The sequence below is a fragment of the Amblyomma mixtum genome, chromosome 3 (assembly GCF_055824585.1).
Source record: "Amblyomma mixtum isolate Tamu chromosome 3, ASM5582458v1, whole genome shotgun sequence".
In the NCBI taxonomy this organism is placed as follows: Eukaryota; Metazoa; Arthropoda; class Arachnida; order Ixodida; family Ixodidae; genus Amblyomma; species Amblyomma mixtum.
In genome coordinates this window covers 213881984-213902937 of record NC_143014.1, presented here as the reverse complement: position 1 = coordinate 213902937, position 20954 = coordinate 213881984, and the positions used below count along the sequence as shown (strand labels likewise).

The window sequence follows — 20954 nt, the reverse complement described above, 5'->3', positions numbered from 1 at the left end:
CAAGGGTAAAAGAACCAAATACGGAACGAACCCAGAAGACACACTAGGACCGAGCTGATGTGACGGGTGCTATAACTCGGCTTTCCCAACTCACCCTTATTTATTTGGTCGAATAGTTAGTGCTGGCTTTGCGGAAGTTCGAGCTCTTTTTCTTCTGCCATAATTTTGACGGATTCATTACCCCTGTGTTGCTCTCTAGACGCGTCTACAGAGTCACAGACACTCCGCGTGCTCAAATTATTCTACCACTACCACTATTCTACCAATTATGTGCTAACACAAGAAACCACGGAGCTCATCATAACGGTAAGCAATTGCAAGCGTCCCGTCTTTCCTCTGCTTTCGCCTCTTCCTTACCGGAATCGTTCACTGCTCAATTTCATTAGATATCAGCGAACCTTTTCTCATTTAGGCATCCTCATCTATCATTACGTGCAGTTTTATGCCCTGAGGCAATCAACATCGCATTAAAAAAAAAAGTTCCCACTGAAACCCTTGCATTCTTTCGAACTTTTTCTTTGCTCATCTCCGTCTTCATTCTTTTCTAAGCCTGGCATGAATCACAGTCTAACTTTTTCGCCTTTTTCCATCGCGGCCAGGCAGAACCCCACAGACGTCACAGACACCCAGGTTCCGCGTGTGTAGACGTGAAATGCATGCCCACACTGGATTTAATCGCGAGCTCAGAGCCTCCGAAATATTTGCGACATGTTCTCTTGAGCACGCGCAACACGAACCGGAAGTAGAAGAAAAAAGAATGGCTCGAGACCCTGGCCAATCCGCCGCCGTTGGTATGTGCCATTAAGCCTGAGGACATCATCATCATCGTCTGCTGCTGGAGCTGCACGAGACCATAGCCTCCTATAACGGACGCCATCTTTTCTTTAGAACCATTCCTTCATGAGGCACCCAGGCCGTCCAGTCCGGTCCACTGCTCAGTTCCATCACAGCTGGTTCGAAACTCCAGCTCGGGATGCGGAACGATCTAGGAGCTGAAGAGGTGCATAAGCACCGAGAAGCGCCTGCGCAGAAATGCACGCAGCCGGTGGGAGCCGTCATCCGACCCCCGCACCCAGCAGGGTGAGTTTGCTTTTAAGCCGACCAGATTTAATGGCATTCGAACCGTCGAATGTCATTCGGCCGCCAAGCGCTTAGTCACCTCGGTGCCACGCAGCTCCGGTGCCATCGGGGGAAGAAGCGCTGGTGACTACCACCACCCCCGTGATCAAGGCGAAGAGGTGCTTAAGCACCAAGAAGCGCCTGCGCGGAAATGCACGCAGCCGGTGGCGACCATCAGCCGACCCCCGCACCCAGCAGGGTGAGTTTGTTTTTAAGCCGTCCAGATTTAATGTCATTCGGGCGCCAAGCGCTTAGTCACCTCGGCGCCACGCAGCTCCAGTGCCATCGGAGGAAGAACTGCTGGTGACTATAGGAGGTATTCACTGAGGCCGCGCTACCAGACGGCGCGAGCGTCGGCGCGGCAGGCGCGCCATGTTTGCGGTCGTTTCAGGCCAGCTCGCGCAGTGTCACGGTGCGCAGTGAGGTACCCGGCCTGAACTGTTAGTGATCCGTAACATATTTGTACGTTGTTGAATACGCCAGCGACCACTTATCCTTGTGGTCCGCGTATTGTGCATGAAGTTTGCAGCAGAATTCTTCTGTGCCGTGATATAACCGAGCTGCCTCAACTCGGCAGCAAAACTGGCTGGCTGCGCTGCACGCAAGAACGTACACGACTTGCAGCTTTTAATATTAGTTGATAACGGTCAGCTAGTCATGCAGGGCACATCGTGGATAAACAGCATGATTAATTACCGAAATTCCAGAACTGCCACCGCAGAAATTGATAATTCAAGCGCCTAGCTGTAGTCCGCGAACTGCTGACGCTTCTCAGACGTACGGTCTTTCAGCAAAAAGGCAAAGCGTCATAGCTGCCTTATTTACCCGACAGAACGGCCAAACAAATACTGCCATGCGCTCGCAGCACGAACGGCAGACACAGCGAGAATGTTTTGCAGTTTTGACTGTAGCTACGTAGCGCTGCTTCGTATGCACAAGACCGTTTTCGCAGCAACGCAGTGTGCAGCCATTCCGCTAGATTCAGTTGTAACACGTCACTTTCAGCAGGTAGAGATGACAAGTTAAGCTACAGCTAAGTGAACAGACCCTTCGAATTACTCACCTCTTCAAAAACGGCACTTCGGCCGTCGGCACCGCGGACGTCGGCACCCACAGCACGGCTCTTAGACTCACCCGCTTGTCAAGTAATTGCACCCTCTCATAGGTTTATATCCTTTAATTCCTTGGCCTGCCAGCAAGGTGGGCCTCGATACCGGTGAATTCAACGCGCGGCAGCAGTCTTGTACACGTCGCACACCATGCCAGTGCCTCCGCATTCCTGGGGGGGGGGGTCGACCTTTTTACAAAGTAGAACCTTCTGAGCGTGCCCGCTCTTTTCTACTTCGCACAGTTCACGGAGTATTCACTCAGTCACGCGGCGGCATGGGTCGGACAGAAATTACGTGCGACGAGACGCGAAATACACTCAAATTTCACCCATCACCAGCTATTCAAACGCTGCGGCTGGCTGCGGCGGCCGCGCGCGCGACCACCAACATGGCGAATGCCGCGCCGGCCGCTAGCGCCCCTTGCGGATGACGTCATGTGAATACCTCCTATATTCACCCCGGCGGCCTAGGTGAATTGGTGCTTAAAGGGACCATGAAAAGAATTAAAAGCCGCTTGCAAATGTTAGAAGTGATGCTCAGAAGCATTGACACCAAGTATGAGTCTTCGGAACTCAGCCGGCAATTTATTGTGAATTTTTAAAAACCGTGTTTTTCAAAATTCGCGGGCCGCTTGGTGTCTTCGTAGGGAGCAATTCTGAAACCAAAACCGGGAAGATAGACGTCACTAGTCCCATGACGTCGGCAGGCCACCACACGCTGTCATTCGCTAGAGCCGCCGCAGCTTCGACGTCACGGGCACACTTCCGGTAGCGGTGAAAATCGTCTGCTCGAGCTGCCGCGCGACCCCCTGGGGCAAGCGCGAGCGAGGGCATTGCCTTCGCGCATATGGTTTTAATTTACCTCTGCCGCCTCTTTCTGTCGCGAGTTCGGGAGCCACTAGCAGTGCCTTTTTCGACCGCCCAAGATGAATACGCCTTGCTGTGTCGTCGGCTGCAAACCCAGTGACTGGCGAGGTGTTGAACTCAGGCATGTTACTCCTAGAGACGTGCGTGAGCGAGCAGCCTGGATGGAGCGCATCGGACTGCCAGCGTCGCACGCACGCCGAAGACTCCGCGTTTGCGGTCGACACTTCGCACCTGACGCTTACTACTATAACCCAGCGCTCGTTCGATAGTCAGGCATGAATGTCAAGCAGCTGAAGCTTCGACCGAAGTCGCTGCCGACACTGTTTCTTCCCGCCGGGAAGGTGAGTTTCCAGCTTACAGCGATCGGTATGGACGTTTACACGATATGATCTGCGATGGAAGACAATTTTATCTACGAGAACCTAAAAAAAAGGTGCCGCATTTACTTAGGGCACAGGACGAATTCGAAACGTTAGCTGTCGCGGAGGGCCTTGGCCTGACGGCTACGTACTGCTGCTGTTTACATTCGGCTGCTGCTTCGACATGCAGACTCGGTCCCGACCTTCTGCACGGTGTTTCACACCAAGACTTGGCAGCATCGGTGTGACGGCCGAACCAGCGCACAAAAAAATAAAACATTGTGTGAGCCGGGAACAGGTCCGGGTCCATTCTGCCAACTAGCAAAGAAACCCGACGCGCGCCGCAATCCAAGAAAGCGCGGAGACCGGAGAGACGCTGCCGACGCACGCTGCTCCTCGCGAGTGCGACAACCGGAAGTTGTAAACCGAACGTCAGCGAATGACGTTTTCATGGGCGGAGCCCAGTCCCGGAGCTGTTTTCTTTATTTTTTTATGGTGCCCCGCGCGTACGAGTTGAGGGGGGAGAGAAGGAGGGTGATTTTTAATCGCCTATAACTTCGTTGTTATTGATGCTAGCTCAAAAATTCTTGCGCTGGAGTGACGAGTGATGGATTGCCTATCTTTGCATAATCTCAATAAATTTGTTTCATAGTCCCTTTAAGCACCGAGAAGCGCCTGCACAGAAATGCACGCAGCCGGTGGCAGCCGTCAGCCGAGCCCTGGACCCGGTGGGGTGAGTTTGCTTCTAAGCAGTCTTCTATAGAATATACCCCTGTCAGACTAGCAGATGTCATTCGAACCGAATGGCATTCGAATCGTCGAATATCATTCGGTCTCTTTCGGTGCTAATGTAATGTCATTCGAAAATGATGGCAGTGGTGATCAGTAAAAAAAAAAAAAATAGTGCAATTGAAAGAAGTCAGCGCATATGATGATGTTTGAAATAGTTGTGTAGTGTTTCAAGAGCGGGTGAGAACATTTCTGTGCAGTATTATAAGTTTAAAATATCATTTCTGGCCGTTCTGCAGCACTCTAGGCATCAGAAGCCAAGCCAAGTACAAAGTCAGCCACACATTCGATGAATACGGCGGCGCGCGCAGGAGCGCGGAGCGTGGAAATGTCTTCCAAAAGGTGCACTGCTCAGTGCTCAGCTACATCTTTAAGTACTTCCGAGCTAAACGAGCATGGAACGCCAACCGGCAAGAAACGCACAACCCAAAATGATCGACGCTCACGGGAAAGGCCCTGCTTCACGCTCGCCGCTTGCGTTGGCTGCTGCTGGGACCGAGAGTAATAGCTAACCACAAGAGCCTCTAGAGCAGGGGTTCTCAAACTTTTTTGCTTGGAGGAACCCCAAAAGCCTTCAATAAGTTCCAGGGAACCCCCCCCCCCCCCCCCCCCCCCCAACCCCGCTTTCACTTACCAGCAATGTTGTCGAGTGCATTTTTGCAAAGAGAGAGTTGCAGAAGTTAAATGTTTATTGCACCGATTAATACAAATACAAATGTGATGGGTGGTACTGCTTCCCTTTTGAGAGCAAGTCAAAGCGTGGCTCAGCAGCACTCAGAGCCAGTCTCATATCAGTTGCCGGTTCAGGGCCAGTGAGGGTTCTCGCGGAACACAAGAAGACAGCCCGCGGGGCAATTTCCTCGCTGGCGTCCCAGAAACCTCCTCGCAGTGCCGCCCTTCTCCCTCCGGTCCTCCTTTTCTCCCTTCTCCTCTTTTTTTTTCTTTCACGCCTGTTGCGCTCTTATTCCTCCGGCGAGTCTGCCTCCGCGCACCGCCGCCGCGAATCTGCGCGTCTTCTGGACCACGCGGTCTGTGCTCTTTAATATTTTTCATGTTTTATGGTTTAATTTCTTTATTATTTTGTTTCTTTTCATATTTGCATTTTTTAATTTGTTTTATTTAACTCACGAAACCCGTGCGTTCACTAGATGTGCCTTTTCTGTAATATTTTTCGTGTTTTATGATCTAATTTCTTATATTTTTGTTTCTTTTCATACTCGCAATTTTTTCATTTGTTTTATTTCACTCACGAAACCCGCGCGTTCACTAGATCTGCCTTTATTCTTGCTCAAACCGTGTTCGTGGTGGAATGGCAGCGACTGCCCTTGAAGTGCCAAACGCCCTGGTTCGATTCCCAGTCTCAATAGTTTTTTTTTTCTTCGCCGGAACTCGAACACACTTGCTATCATTCCCTTCTCACGGCAGTATGAGGCATTAAAGGCTTTCGCCTTAATAAAGCGATTCTGCTCGTATTTTCTTTCACAGCTGTTCTGCTCCTGGCGAGCTTCTAGGGCGGCCGGCTCGCGATTTTCGCGTTGCCCTTCGAGCCATTTGTGTGGCCGGCACGTTCCTCGCGCAAAGAAAGCGACTGCGCACGTACTTAAAAGGCCGATTCACACGACGGTCCGTTCGCCCGCGGCCCGCGCACTACCTGGTCTCCTTCCGTGACATTCTCTCGTATTACCGAGACAAACGAAGGGATATACGCACCCCCCGCTTTGTCCCTCACCATAGCGCAGGCTGCACATTGGCAACAACTACAAACCCGGACTGCTCAATACCCAATACTGCTGCATGCCCGATACCCAGACCAATTCTCGTCATCATGCAAAGTTTTGCGGCAAACCAGGCGCCCCTACGATTTACATCATTGGCAATAAACGTTTCCACCTCCACCTACGTGTTCATGCGTCAGCACATTGAGAGGCTCGCTGACCAGGCCGCGGTCCAGAATACGCGCAGATTCGCGGCGGCGGTGCGCGGAGGCAGACTCGCCGGAGGAATATAGACCGAAGAGCGCAACAGCCGTGAAAGAAAAAAAGAGGAGAAGGGAGAAAAAGAGGAGGAGGACGGGCGGCGCTGCGAGGAGGGTTCTGGGACGCCAGCGAGGAAATTGCCGCCCGCGGAAACCCTGTGTTCCGCGGAACCCAGTTTGAGAACCCCTGCTCTAGAGTGAACAGGTTCACACCAAAATTAACATTTTTTTAGCAGAACTAAATAAATACAATTTCTAACTTTGGCAGTGCACTCATTATTTTTTCGCTTCACTTGTTTCTGCTGCATATCTGGTTTCCAGAGTAGGCATTCAGTTCGAGATCGAATGCGAGTCCCCAAACAGATTCGATTGCGAATGGCATTCGAACCTAAGGACATTAAATGTTCCCGTGTAGCAGCCGATTGATGACAATAGGAGCCAGTGTCATTCGATGAGAACGACATTAAATTTTTACTCTGCAGATTGGCTCTGGTGCACTTGCTGGATTTTCCTCTAGGCGGCTTCTCCAAACCCTGTATTCCTGTGCCTTCGGTCAGGGCGCGTGTTGAGTAGGCTAAGCCTGTCGTCATGCAGGTCCCACAAGCTCTGGTTCAGAAGTAGACAGATGGTATTCCATTTCGAGCAGCTTTGTTAGGCAACACACAGTTATATTTTCATGCCTCATGCTTGGAACGGGCGACCATGCAGTTCCTCATAAGCTTTTTCAGGACGTAATGACACGCGTATAGCATGTCTTGCATGAATAGGGAAAGTTATCTTGCTGTCAGGACTGACGGCGAGCTGCTGATGGCTACGACCACCCCGGATTTCAAAGAGGGACTTCACCCGTAACGCATTGAAATGAAAAAATAATACAGGGCGTTTACCCCTGAGACAGCTGGCCTGAGGGGAAATGTAGAAATGATTTTGTAATTCTGTGAAGGGGTGCCTTTTTGCGAGCATGTTGGAGTAGCCAGGTGCAGTCAACAGTCGGTGGATGTGGATTTGGAGTTACGGAGTTGTGTGGGGCGTAGGGTAAGGGTGCGTCTACAAGTCACGCGCGGTCACGCAGGATTGCAATCCTGCGTCTTAGGTAGCATGCTACCTAAGACAGGCGTTCGCCGCGTCAGATGGGAAAAAGAGGCTGCAGAGGGAGACAGAGACCATAGCTGTCGGTAATCAGCATTCTGTCCCATGAGCTTGGTGCCTTGCACTGACGTCAAAGCTTGGTTTACGGTGCTGTGGCGTTACAGGAAGCGCAGCAGTTTCAGCTAATTGATTAGTTCATGCTGCTCTAAAATGGCAACCGCAGAGTAGTGGTATGTTTCACCCATAAAGCGGTTAAAGTGAACATTTGTTTGTAGAGAGTAAGTTTGGTAAAAAATTTGATGGCACTTACGTCTGCTTATGTGGAGGAATGGCAAAGGGTGTCCTTGATCGCAATTTTTTTTTTTGTCTTATAATGTGGAGTGTGGCAACTTCGTCATTTTCGGTTACGACATATTACGCTGGTTCGTTATTTCCGGTTACGACGAACTACACCATTTTGACATTTCAGGTTACGATATACGACGTTTCAACATTTCCGATTACAAAATACACTTCGTCCTTTCCAGTTATGGTGTACTACTCCACTTCGGCATTACAGTTGCGACATGCAACACCCCTTCGTCATATCAGGTTGCCTCACAATTTCAATATGAAAAATAGTTTTTGAAGAAAGAAAAGGGCTCGGGAGCTCTCACATCTCGAGATCTCGGTGTACACCTCAACCGCGCCTTAAAGCATGCAGCTGAAGGTGCATATGTCATCGGCCCTAACCCCTGTCGCAAGCTAGCCTCCAACTTGACTAAAACATCTAAGCTATATGCAAAGTGAAATGCTATGGCACCACCCTCTATGATGGACAGTTGCTCAGCCAGTGATGTCATTGCTGGGATTTCTTGTACACCTTCATGGATTAGGGAGTGGGGATTGGGGTATGTTCTTAAAACCGGCATGAAGCTTACTTGTCACGTGGCCTGAGCTTTTTGCAATCATCTGTCTCGTGTTGCCCCGTCGCGGTGGCTCAGTGGTTCGGCGCTCGGCTGGTGACCCGAAAGACGCGGGTTCGATCCCGGCCACGGCAGCCAAATTACGATGAAGGCGAAATTCTAGAGGCCCGTGTGCTGTGTGATGTTAGTGTGCGTTAAAGAACCCCAGGCGGTCGAAATTTCTGGAGCCCTTCACTACGGCATCTCTCATAGCCTGAATTGCTTTGGGTCGTTAAACCCCAATAAACCAAACCAAACCTTCTGTCTTGTGACTTGGTATGACAGCACATTACATCATTGTCCCGTGACTTGGTACGATGTCATACTGCATCGTTGTCAAGTGACTTGGTGTGACTTCATATCACAATGTTGTCACGTGACCTCATATGACGTCACATTGCATGCTGTCACGTGACTTTGCATGGCGTTATATTACACCTTTTTCACATGACATGATATGACTTTCCATAACATCATTGTCGCGTGAGTTGGCATGACGTCATATTAGATCTCTGTCACGTGACTTGGCACGTGTACTCGTGGGGCCACATGGTGCCGTTTTCTGCGAACACGTTTGCGGAGAAATGACCTTGAACTGAGCCATACAAAGCTTTCGCATTGAAAACAGTAAAGCGACTTGCCTGTAGCAGGGGATAAGTTTTGCCCACAAATGTTCGGACCTTTTGCAGAGACGCCGGTAGCACATGTGCACCCGTCTCTCGCCATGTCGGGCTCTCTGAAGGGAGGTTTTATCTTTACAGGGCTGTAGTGGTGCCCATACTGCAATCCAGGTATGCACAGCGCGATGACTTCGGCGTGGTTATCGGTGTGGTTCTTCAGTCTTGTTAGGATGAGCTGGTTAGCCGCTATAATCCGTTTGCCTTAGTCGAAGCACTGAGAATCCACAGCACAATGTAAAGATTTTGGAGTGCGGCACAAGCGAAGAGACTGCCGAGGACCCTGAAAGGACTGTTGTTAAGGCAGAAGCCTACGGCGCCCGTAGGCTAATTCCCCCCCTACCGTGTCCGTCTGAAGTCGGGAGGGGTTAGGAATGGCGACAGCGGGTCGCGCGCTTCGGATGCCGTCCAAGGATGCGGGAAAGACCGCGACCGCCTTGTCGGGGACCAAGGGGCCGACGACCCCTTGAAAGGATCCCTTGACAAACATAGAAGTGGGAGTTGGGGACAATAAGGTCGACGACTCCTTAAACCCCCGACTGTCTAGTTAAGCAGTGGCGCCTCCAGAGTCGGGCCCTGGCGTGCACTGGGCTCCGCCTACTTGTATGCGCAGTGCCACTGCAGCAGTATTGGTTGGAATTGGGCGAGAGCCGGTTTATTAAAGCTCCGCCCAATTATCGAGGGGATAAAAACCGCCGCAAACAAAGAGCGGGAGGGGTGCGCCGAGTCTCAGTCTCGGCCGCTTTTAAACATCCTTTTTTTTAAACGGCCCTTTTTTGACAGCCTTTCTTTAAACCGCCTTTTTCTTAAGTTCGTTGTGTTTTAGTCTCGTCTTCAATAAATTAGTTTTTTGCTTCAGTTTTGTCGCAAGAAGTTTGGAGTTGCTGCCCCAACCGGCAACGTGTCGCCGGACGAGCGGACGAAGTACCGCTGACCAACGTACGATCGGACCAACCGGCCATTCCATTGCGACTTCTTTTCTATTTAACTACTGTAATGTTTGTGTTGCGTGGTGGTGCCAGATGCGTATTTTTTCCCTAACTGAGTACCTCTTCAGACCAAGTGTCCAGTGCTGGGCAGCGATGTAGTATCATAAATCCGCTGCCATCTATGTGTGTTCTAAATTAAATTTTCCATAATTCTGAATGCAAATAAAATTTTCATGGATAGATGAACTAGTGACGAACAAGAGTCGTGCATATTACTTACTATGGATTTGAAAGGTGACCCGTTAATGAGAGTGTACAGTCGCGCGTAAAAAAACATCGGTGCTAGTGGCGTTCCACCGGAGCGTCAGGTAGCAACGCTTGGCGCTGCTGTTACGCACACGCCTATAAGAAGTGCCATGTGCTTTCGTAAAGCACGGCGCTGGGCCGCACCAACCACGCGGTGACTTTCGCCGCTCTGGTGACTTCATTATGGTAATTACTTTTACTCGCAACTGTACATCCATCTGTCGTGTATACGCCAAACTATCTGTTTCTTATTTCCTTTGTTCCTTTGTGTTATTTGTTCCTTACAAGTTGCTGGTGGCACTGACAGCAGTTTTCATTAGCTTAATAATTGGCACTTGCAGCAGAACCATTTGAGCAGTCAAGGCTCAGCTCTAAACTTTATTGTAATTGTGCAGTTGTCATTGTGAGAGCGTATGGGATAACTCAATTAGTGCTGTTGGAGATGCACGAAACTCATTAATTACTGATCAGCACTTGCTTTTCCTTTTCATAAATTTCACCCCACCAATCAGCAGTTATTAAAAATCACAAAATTCATGTGCACACCCGCTTTAATCTGTCTGCTTTCCCATTTTTTATGTATGTGTGTTTTTGTCCAGGCTGCCATCGCCGTCGTCCTCATGAGAGCCGTGTAGGTCTGAGGGCGTCCGGCCCTGGTGCTACAGCTGCCCCTGCCAGCCGGCCCCGTAAGTATAGTCTAGTCTCACAAGTGCCTGAGCACTCCTCCTGATTGCGGTGTTCCGCAACGTCACGGGCAAAACACGGCACGAGGAACTCGCGTTACCGTTGATGATACCCAGCTGCTCTGTCAGTGCAGGCACGCCTGGTTGAACAATGACGGAGGAGAGCGAGCTCTTCTTACATTCAAAGAATTCGGGATCCACTGACAACTAATTAAAACGCATAGCACAGTTGCAACTGGACCAGTGTAGAAACTTTAGGCGCAGGTATACAGACGGTGCAACTGTGCACCAGGTAGTGACGGCAGATCCCGATTGAGACTGAAATTGGAGAGAAAAAGATAATTACATCTAAGCTTACCTGCTTAGCACATTAATCAGTGAAAGCTGATTGGCATTTGCGGCCGAGAGGTCTGGAGGGACAGGCTCATTGTGACGTTTCACACGCGACAGCCCGGTTGGCCATCTTAGTGTTGGCGTCTATGCGCTCTGTGCATACTTGGCCTTCTCTAGCTTGTGGCCTTCGCTTCGATCGCGTTCCCAGCACACATCACGGACTACAGGGCCCACTTGCACGAAGGAAATCGTCGAGTTCCCAGTGTTGTGTCATTCGCAGTCTAAACCTTCCGTTGGCTTTTTGGAAAGGCGCATCATTGGTCACTGAGTCTGTGGGCAGCTCAGTCGCGCTGTGAGGTGGCGGTGATGCCCATCTGCAAATTTAGTCTAAACGAAGGGAAGGTTTGGACTGCGTTGGTTTTGAGCAAAGGAATGGCGCATAATTGGCGCCCTGTGTCAGTGCATACCTCAGTCGTGTTCTGAGGTATGTGGCACTGGTGTTCATCTAATGAGTAACGCGCAAAGCATTGCATGACTGCCTTTGAACCCCTGAAATCGCTTCTACTAAATGCCTTGTTCAAAGCTATTACTACTTTCGCTGTAAACAATGGCTGTGATGCATTTGGAAGGTACTCACAGGTCATGAATTTCAGCTTGAGAGTATCCCTCAAGAACCTAGGCAACTACTGTATTTTGCCAGTGCGCATCTATGTTGCGGAAACCTGGAGGCTTACGAAAATCCTTGATATAAAGCTGTGGACAGCGCAGCTGATGACATCACAGCCAGTTATGGAAAGTAAAATGATAGGGGTGGCATCAGGTAGCAAATAAAGTGCAGTGGGTTAGGGAGCAAACACGAGTTAATGGTACCCTAAATGAGATCAAGGGAAAGTAGGCATGCACAGGGCATGTAGAACAGAGAGCTAAGAGTATGACGGTCCCTGAATGTGGTGGTCCCCGGTGTAGCAGAGCGGAAGGCTTCGGTCTGCTCGACGCCCAAAGAACGCTAGTGCCGAAGAGGAGTGGGGGAAGAGGGCTTTTAAGTGTGTTTCTCCGGTGTGAAGTGCAATCTCGTGATTTGGTTGCGGTATGAGCTCGTTTTGTGCGCACAATTCCATGTTAGATATTTCAAATCACAGTGCCGATCAAGAAAATCTAAACGCTCGGTTCGACTGCCATCTTCAATCTCTCTGATTCTGCCATATAGCACTGTGCCCTTAAAAGATTAATGAAAAATTTGGTTAAGTGAAAATAAATACTTGAACAATCCGCCTGCGCAGACCGTACTGCCGTATCTTTCATGGCTTTTTGAAGAAAAACCTTACCAGACTAAAAGAGAATCAGCCGGTTAGCGTTGAGCCTTATGTTGAGTTCACCCGGACAGTAATCCAGATATATGCCGGTCCTTTATTCATTAAAGTCTCTCTCTCTCTGTCTCAGATGCATGTGTATAGGCAGATGAAGCACATAACGAAGTGAAAGCTGCAAAGAGACATGGTCAAGGCGTCACCTGGCCCTTAGATTTTTTTTTAATCTCATGGGAGAGAGAGATCTCTTTAATGAAAAACAGATTTTAGCCGACGTACTGACATGCTACTCTGCATAGGGGAGGGAATAGGGGACGCGCGATTGTAGGCCTCGCCTTGTGGCGGAATATATCTCTCGATGTTTGCTGTTGCGCTTTATTCAGAGTGCGCTGTGTTATGCAATGGATACCGCGACATATCCAGGATAAGCCCCGCCGCAGTGGCTCAGTGGTTACGGCACTCGGCTGCTGACCCTAAAGACGCGGGTTCGATCCCGGCCGCGGCGGCTGAATTTCGATGAAGGCGAAATTCTAGAGGCCCGTGTGCTGTGCGATGTCAGTGCACGTTAAAGAACCCCAGATGGTCGAAATTTCCGGAGGCCTTCACTACGGTGTCTCTCATAGCCTGAGTTGCTACGAGACCAATAAACCAAGTATCCAGGATAAGCTTGCCGGTCACCTGTGGCAGGTTCCTTTATGACCTCTCAGGCACTGATCCGTACAAAAACCGTGTAAAAAGCGACACTCTAGTCTTTTGAACCTGTCACTTCTGGCTCACTGGAGCAATCAATCAAATGGCGGCAGTCTTTTGTTTTGCGTGAAAACCCATTTCCATCTTTAGAATAGAAATCAGCGCCCGTTTCATGCGCCAGTCGTGGGAAGCAGGCAAGTAACGTTAAAAACAGGACAGATTATTTTGTTGGCCGAGTTGGTTCTACATGAGTGTATCTAGCAACAGGCGCCGAGGCTGCGACCCCTCTCTTGGCGCCAGTTGCTGCTCTCAGCATTAAAAATACTGAAGACTAATTGACGTCTACCAGTATCGACAAATGAACTAACTCTAATGAAAGGCGGCTCCATTCAGTGAGAACGGACATTTTATTGGCTCGAAAAGTGATAGCCAAAAGTTCTGGATAAACGCATTTTTTTCAACGGGATGTTGTTTATCAACGCAATTTTTGTGGCGTATCGTAAGACGGCACAATATCCACATGACTACTCTGGGCGCTTGTAGCCTTCTGTGGTTTACTGTCAAAAATGCACCCAAGTGCTTTTCTATGGCAATCTTAAACTACTCGATGTGAATTTTACTACGCATTGTAAGGTTACACCATATACCCATCAGTATGTTCGTGACAGTATCTTACAATATTCCACATTTGTCTCAAAATTAAAAGTAACGTCCAAGAAAGCTGAGCTTATATAAAAATGAAACTGGGGTTTCGCCAACCCCATCCGTTTTTTCGCCACCCCAGCCCTGCTCGGATCTCTGAGGCTAAGCAACACTGGTATTCACTCCCAAGTGGTGATAACAGAGCCATTTTCGGTGTTTATGTCACGAGTTTGAATCGGGTGGGAAGAAAGATTTGAGGTGAAATTTTCTCGGCAATCAATGTTTCTTTTTCGCTGTCGGACAGAGACCAACATAGCCAGAAAGAGCGAAAAAATTGGCTTTGTGGAGTTGTCTCCAGTGTCCCTTTAACATATGCTGAGAGCCGGCAGCGACAGGGCTACACCGGAAAGGAAATTTAGGAAAGGCACGAAACAATTATCTGCGGGGCGTCCTCTTTTTGTGGCTCGTTTTTCTGAACGACGTCCAAAACAGCTGCAAGCATCGCCCCATCTCAGGCGAGCTCTTTAACTGCCGGGGGGAATGCCGTATAAAGTAACGACGAGTGTGCAAAGGAGCAATGGTGCTCACATACCGGCAATGACTATCGTTCCATGTGGCCACAGAGTGCTGCCTCCAAGGCTGCGAATTGTGGATTCACTTCCGTTGTTGCATTACGGTAGAGTGTTACTGAAGGAGCAGCCGGCATCTGAGGATGCCTTGCTCTGACTGGAACTATACCAAAGCGTCTCCTGTTTGTATAACACTGCGCGAGCCTCAGAGGTTACTTGCGACCAATTAGCTACTTTAACACGATTTCTTAGCGACTGTTATCTGTGTCTCCCTGGTTGATTCACCACCCTCATTCACTGTTTTCTTGCCTACGCAGGCTGCTGAACCTGGTATTTATGGGCGTCCTGCGGAGGTTCGGCGTCTCCTGATCCTCCGCGGGAAGAGGCGGCGGCAGTTACGATTTTATTTATGAATTGTTTTTTCGATATTTGTGAATTTGATCTAGTTGTAAATTATGTTATAATTTATTAAATCTAAAGAACGCATCAATTGTCCCATCATTCATTCAACAACCTATAAGTGCGCTACGAGCGCTTATCTAGCTTTGTTCTCTGGGGGTCTGTTCACTCATCAAAAGGAGGTAGAACTGCAGAACTGAATTTTGGAGCAAACACTTATGTTCTGCCTTCAGGGTAGGGCAGGATAGCGTGGTGGGATATTATTCCCATATATACAGATGGTCATTCTCTTCTTTACATTCATAGAGACCTGGGAGTCCTCATGCCCCTACTGGCGCAGTGGTGCAGCGGTTAAGCGATGAGTCACTGCCCTGCGATGGCAGGTGCTCCCAGCGGTGGCCCTTGTGCGGCCCAGGTTGCTCTTCCCGAGCGACCAATCATTAATTTTACTGCCACCTGCCACGGCGAGCAATTTAATTACTATCCGGTGGCTAGGTTGTGATGACATTGCAAGGTCACGTGACCCGTAGGTGACCTACCTGCCTCCTCGGTTGCTTTCTGGGCACCACCTGCCAGAGTCATGCTCGTGATTTTTCACTCACAACGCCGACAACGGATTTTCTGGACAATGGGGCCTTTAACGCTATCGCTTCAATACTTCGAGTTGCTACAAGAAACACTGTGTGCACCCACACACGGTGGACCAATCATCCATCACTATGATCTGCAGGTCAGTAAAAATAATTCACTTTACGTCAAGAAATCGGATAGTCAGTTTCCGTTGCTGCTCCTATGTCCACATGTGCTGTGCTTGACTTTTGGTGAATGTGTTGATGTGACACTGAAACCAACCCCAGCCCATTCAAGACTCGCTTCGACAGTTCGAGTGATTATCCTGAAGCAACCAACGCTTTTTTAGCTATGTTTACGGGCTTCAACGACCCGACCGCGGCATTTGCTGAAGACCAGACCCAGCTCTGCGCAGACTTTAAGAACAAAGACAATAAAGCAAGTGCACTTACGAAGAGTGTCACTTGCTAAAAGTGCACTCTAGCCCAGCTAAACAGCGTAACGTAAGTGCACTCGCCAAAGTGCGCACTCATGCCGGAGTGCGTTCACAGGACACACTTTGAGGGCTGAGTGCGTAGCCTCGCCAGGAGCGACTCCAAAGGCATGATATGTGTAGCGCATAAAAAGTACAAGTTAATCTTACATGCTATAAACTGTTTTTAGAATACATTCTTTGGTTATAGCTACAAGCGCAGGAACAAAAAAAGGATGTGAGATCGGATGCAGCATCGCTGCCCGCAGCCATCATGTTTGTTGTCAAAATTCTTGGTAGACTTGGCTGGTTTTGACTTTTCTTCTATTTATATTTTTTTTCATCGTTAAAAACTGTTGAACATCGTTTTATTTGCGTTATCACATTAAGCAGTCAATTATGAGTCCTGTTTCTTTTTCATAGACGTCTTTAGCAGTTCTGCTCATCTTCTGTCGCCACTTTGTTTTTACTACGGGTGCACTTTGCTTTCCCGTAAATCGCCGCGTAGCCTAAAGTGTCACTCGAGATGTCCAAGCGCATTCCCGGTAAGTGCACTTAACTTGCATGCTTTATTCAGAGGAGGGGGCTTTGTTAAAGTGCGGTGAGGCGAAAGCCTTAAGTGCGATGTTGCTGCTTGTGTCACTGATGTGTGGCTAAGATGTTAAGCTTCGCCTCTAAGAGTGGAACGTGAGTGTCTTGCAACGCTGTCAGACCCATTGTTACCAACTGCTGTTTTTTAAGTTTATCCTGCTATAAAAGTAACTTCCTTTTTTAAACTATGGTAACTTACTAGTGCTGTAGGCTGGCAAACGGTACCTTGCTATGACAGTTTTTTTTTGTAATGTCACTGTTTGGCTCAAGTACATGCAAATTCACATAAAGTTGTTTTGCTGCTGGCTGTGAGAAGTGGTGAGCTTTTCAGACATAACTGCAATGTAATTTTTTACTTGCAAAGTAATCCAGCACTACACTTTAAGATGAGGACACAGAAAGAACTTGACAGGACGGGTGCTGTACTCCAACTACTTTGATTGAAGGATACACATGTTACATTTATAAAGAATGAAGGTGCTGAGTGCATGCGCATTCATGACTACAGGTAAAAAAGAACACAAACATCCCAGTAGGGTTATAAGAGCAGACTGCATATTATCGCTTGTTTAACAGTCTGGATTCACTGGCTTGCAGCGAGACTGATGTGGTGCTTACGCATGTGTACCTCTTTCCTAAATAAAATATACTTCAGGCAATTCTCGAGCTAATCTGTCCTTACTTTGACTTATAATTTTGGTACCATGAAGTTGTGGCCCACAGTTATGATCGTTTTCATCTTTACAAGAGCGGCGATGGGTGGGCAGATTCTGGAATGTTCTGAAAGATTATCTAGAGATCGTTCATGTTCCCTGGCACGTTCGTTGACACAGCAGCCAGTTTGTCCGACATATACTTTGCCACATGAAAGGGATATCTCTTAGACCACACCCGTGGCACACCGTTCAAACGGCATTGTGTGTTTCATTCCACAGCCAGAACTCATAGGGCTGCCACTGCTGACCTTGGGGCACATCTTGGCCAGTTTACCTGGCGCAGAAAAAGCCATCGGCATGCTGTACTTGTTGCCAACCCGTTTCAGAGTGTGGGACACTCTGTGGATGTACGGGATTACCTCTGGTTTGGCACTGTTACATTCTCGTCTTTGTGTTTTCTTTGTTTTGCCCTTGATTTTTTCTAACAGTGCTTCGATCACGGCTGCCAATACGTGGGAACCCTGCTCTGCACAATCTGGCTAACTTGCCCAGAAAGCTCGCCTCCATCATGTGAGGGCATGACTTGAGGAGTGCAGATTCCAAAGAAAGGGTCACAATATCTCTGGGTTGAATCAAAGGGCAAAAAATGTTCTTGGCTCTAAGGCAATTTTTGGTCACATGAGAGAGTGGCACGGTACACAGATTTCGAACCGAAGCACATCTAGCCCAGCTTCCTCCTGAACCTCTTCTGAAATGACAGGGTCAGCCTTCTTTATTTCTTAACATGCATGCACGCACATCGCGCATCGTCCATCAATCCTTGGCCATTTTTCTGCAGGGGTGCTGCAACTACTTGCTCCACTTAACCATTTCAGGCGTCATTTATCATTTCAATTCAAAACAAATATTTTTCGGCCTAATTAGCACGTGCAGGCCTCAAAAAAGTAAATTTAATAGTTTTGCAACAAAAAACATCTTTGGCTAATTTTTCTACGGAGATAAACAAAATTTCTTACGAACTGTCAAAATATTGGAAACTGTAATATTAACACACCAGGATTCATGAAACCAACACTGCAGGGATTGTGGGATCATTCTATGTTTTGAAGATACACATGATGCAAGAAGTGCAGAAAAAAACAATAGTCATCATCATCATCAGCCTGACAACCGCTGCAAGGCAAAGGCCTCTCCCATGTCTCTCCAATTAACCCTGTCCTTTAGCAGCTGAGGCCACCGTATCCCCGCAAACTTATTAATCTCATCCGCCCTACTAACTTTCTGCCTACCCCTGCTACGCTTGCCTTCTCTTGGAATCAACTCCGTTACTCTTAAAGACCAGTGGTTATCTTGCCTTCGCATTACGTGCCCTACCCAAGCCCATTTCTTCCTCTTGATTTCGACTAGAATGTCACTAACCCGCATTTGTTCCCTCACCCACTCCGCCGATTCTGGTCTCTTAATGTTGCACCAATAATTTTTTTTCCATAGCTCGCTGCGTTGTCCTTAACTTAAGCTGAACCCTCATTGTTAGCCTTCATGTTTCTGTTAGAATCTGTCAGCAAGAAATAGGCAGGGAACGCGCTTCGAAGCGCATTGTTTTGCAAAACATTTTTTTGCTGCGTTCACAAGCTGGCATAGAAAGTTCCCTATGTGCAAGTTGAAGGGTGGTAAATTCGCATGAAATAAAGAAATTCAGCGAGAGCGCACTCTCAGAAAAAGGTGCAAATTTGCAAATGTACATACAAAGTGCCTCAAAGGGTAGGAAAAAGGCACAGGAAGTCCAGTTCACAGAGTAGAGAATTTGTGCACAACCAATTGTTAATATTCATGATTTAACTTATGTACAGCACTATACATTGTGACATATGCATGTTTTCTTGTTTCATGTTAACACGCATGCAAATGGGCTTATATACTGCGCTTTTGAAACTATATAATGCACTGATCTCCAACATACATAGTTTTATTCGTGCTGCTGCTGACAGTGAAACTCCATATGTTTAACCTCACCAGATTTGAAGCCATTAGGACACTGTTGCATTTTACACCTGCCTGCTGCCATAGAACCGTTGTTATGACTTTCACTAATAGAACGGCACCTTCCGTGTTTACATACAAAATTAGCAATACCCCCATCCAGAGTGTGAGTCAATACAAATACCTTGGTCTTATTTTCACACCCAATATGTCATGGTCCAAACATATAGATTTAATAATCTCAAAGGCACTTAAAAAGTTAGGATACCTCAGTCGCACAATAAAAGCTGCTAATAGAGATACGAAACTACTAAAGTATAAATCACTAATCCGTCCACTACTCGAATACGCCTCCCCTGTCTGGAACCCGCACAAACAACACGAAATTAATCAAATCGAGGCAGTGCAGAAGAAAGCCGTTCGCTTCATATGCTACAGGTTTGGTAGGTATTTTTCGCCTTCCACAACACTTTCATCACTGGGCCTACTGAGTCTTTAAAAGTTCTGGATTGCATTATTAACTCTTCCTGCCGGACCTCTGCTAATGATTACCTAATCCCTGCTATACCATCTAAAACTAGAAGTCACCACAGCCTAAACATCATGCCTTATTTTGCCCGCACGGGCACTTTTAAATACAGTTTCTATCCACGTGTAATTGAATGTTAAATTCTCTCTATATTTAGAGCTGTTTTTAGCGGCTATTGAATATTTTTGCCATTTTTCTTGTATTTCACTCATATTGTTTCGGATGTTTGCCATTGTGCTCCATGTTTCTCTACATTGTGTTGTTCACACCCACCCCTGCAATAGCCCAATAGGGCTGCAGTATGTATAAATAAATATATAAAAAAATAAATATATTGTTTTCACTTCATCTTGTGTTTCGGCACTCACAAACATGTGCGCAAAATAAAAACAAAGCATAAAGTAGATACCACAAATAATTCATTAAGATATCATCTATAAACAAGTCACATTGGGATCGAAGGCTACAGAACTGAGGTTAATATGGCCACGCGCTGCCACACTGCTGCCAGCGCCACCTGGTGGCCGAACCTTGGCTCCGAGCGCGTGGCCTAACATTGTCTTTGTTTTGCATGAGCTCGGCGGTTCGGCGAGCCTCGTCCTAGGAAACGCTGAGCTTCCCGCTTTTCTGCTGCGTTTGTCGGTGACAATATATATATATGGTGCAATGACTCAGCAAATTATGCGCGTTCCTCATAGTGTGGCTGTGGACACGACGCATTACGCCTTTGCATGCGAGAGGTTCGGTTGACAATGCCGTGGCCTCGTAGTACCGGCGAGATTCATTGCGCATGTACAACCTCTCGCTTGCTCGACGCACGTGGTGAAGCTGAAGTCGCCTGAATCATCCATGGGCGGGATCGTTCACTCAGTTCAACGTCCCAAACGTGTGGCAGTGCGTGGCACAAAAGCTGCGCTTGAGTACGGGTCCAGGATGCAGTCGCGGTCTTATCAAAAAATGTTATCCGACACATCTTATCTGTCATTCCGGGGGCCTTCAAAGTGTGCCTGTCGTCTGCACTTTCGTTTTCTATAGCTCCTCCATAATCTTGACAATGGATATTTGCCCGCGTCCATAACCGAAGTCACTAAAATTTATTTCATGCCATATTTTGCCGTGTTAACTAATTTTTTATTCATTCATCACTAGTTCTTGTTAGTTGGCCTCTTTTTCTGTACCCTTAGCTGGTGAGTTTCTTGTTTTGTTCTCTTAATTATTAAGTGCACATTTATATAAATTAAAAAAAAATTGGCATCTTCATACTGATTTCTGAAGAATAAATATTTACAAAATTGTCTCAAAGATGACTGGTGACATGCTCGCTGTATTTGAGACCACCCAGCGGTATCAGCATGTAGCGTGTTTGGCGGT

At 47.8% G+C, this 20954-nt stretch overlaps 1 long non-coding RNA gene across 2 annotated transcripts; it reads left to right on the top strand.

Moving 5' to 3' along the window:
* The first annotated feature begins 888 nt into the window (after nucleotides 1–888).
* Nucleotides 889–14872, top strand: LOC149353605 (uncharacterized). Of its 2 annotated transcripts, XR_016291018.1 has the most exons (4): nucleotides 889–1080; nucleotides 1175–1318; nucleotides 10762–10848; nucleotides 14704–14872. It is a non-coding gene; the product is annotated as an uncharacterized LOC149353605 (long non-coding RNA). The 2 variants fall into 2 exon arrangements; XR_016291019.1 differs by lacking the exons at nucleotides 889–1080; nucleotides 1175–1318 and adding an exon at nucleotides 4111–4186.
* Nucleotides 14873–20954: the final 6082 nt, after the last annotated feature.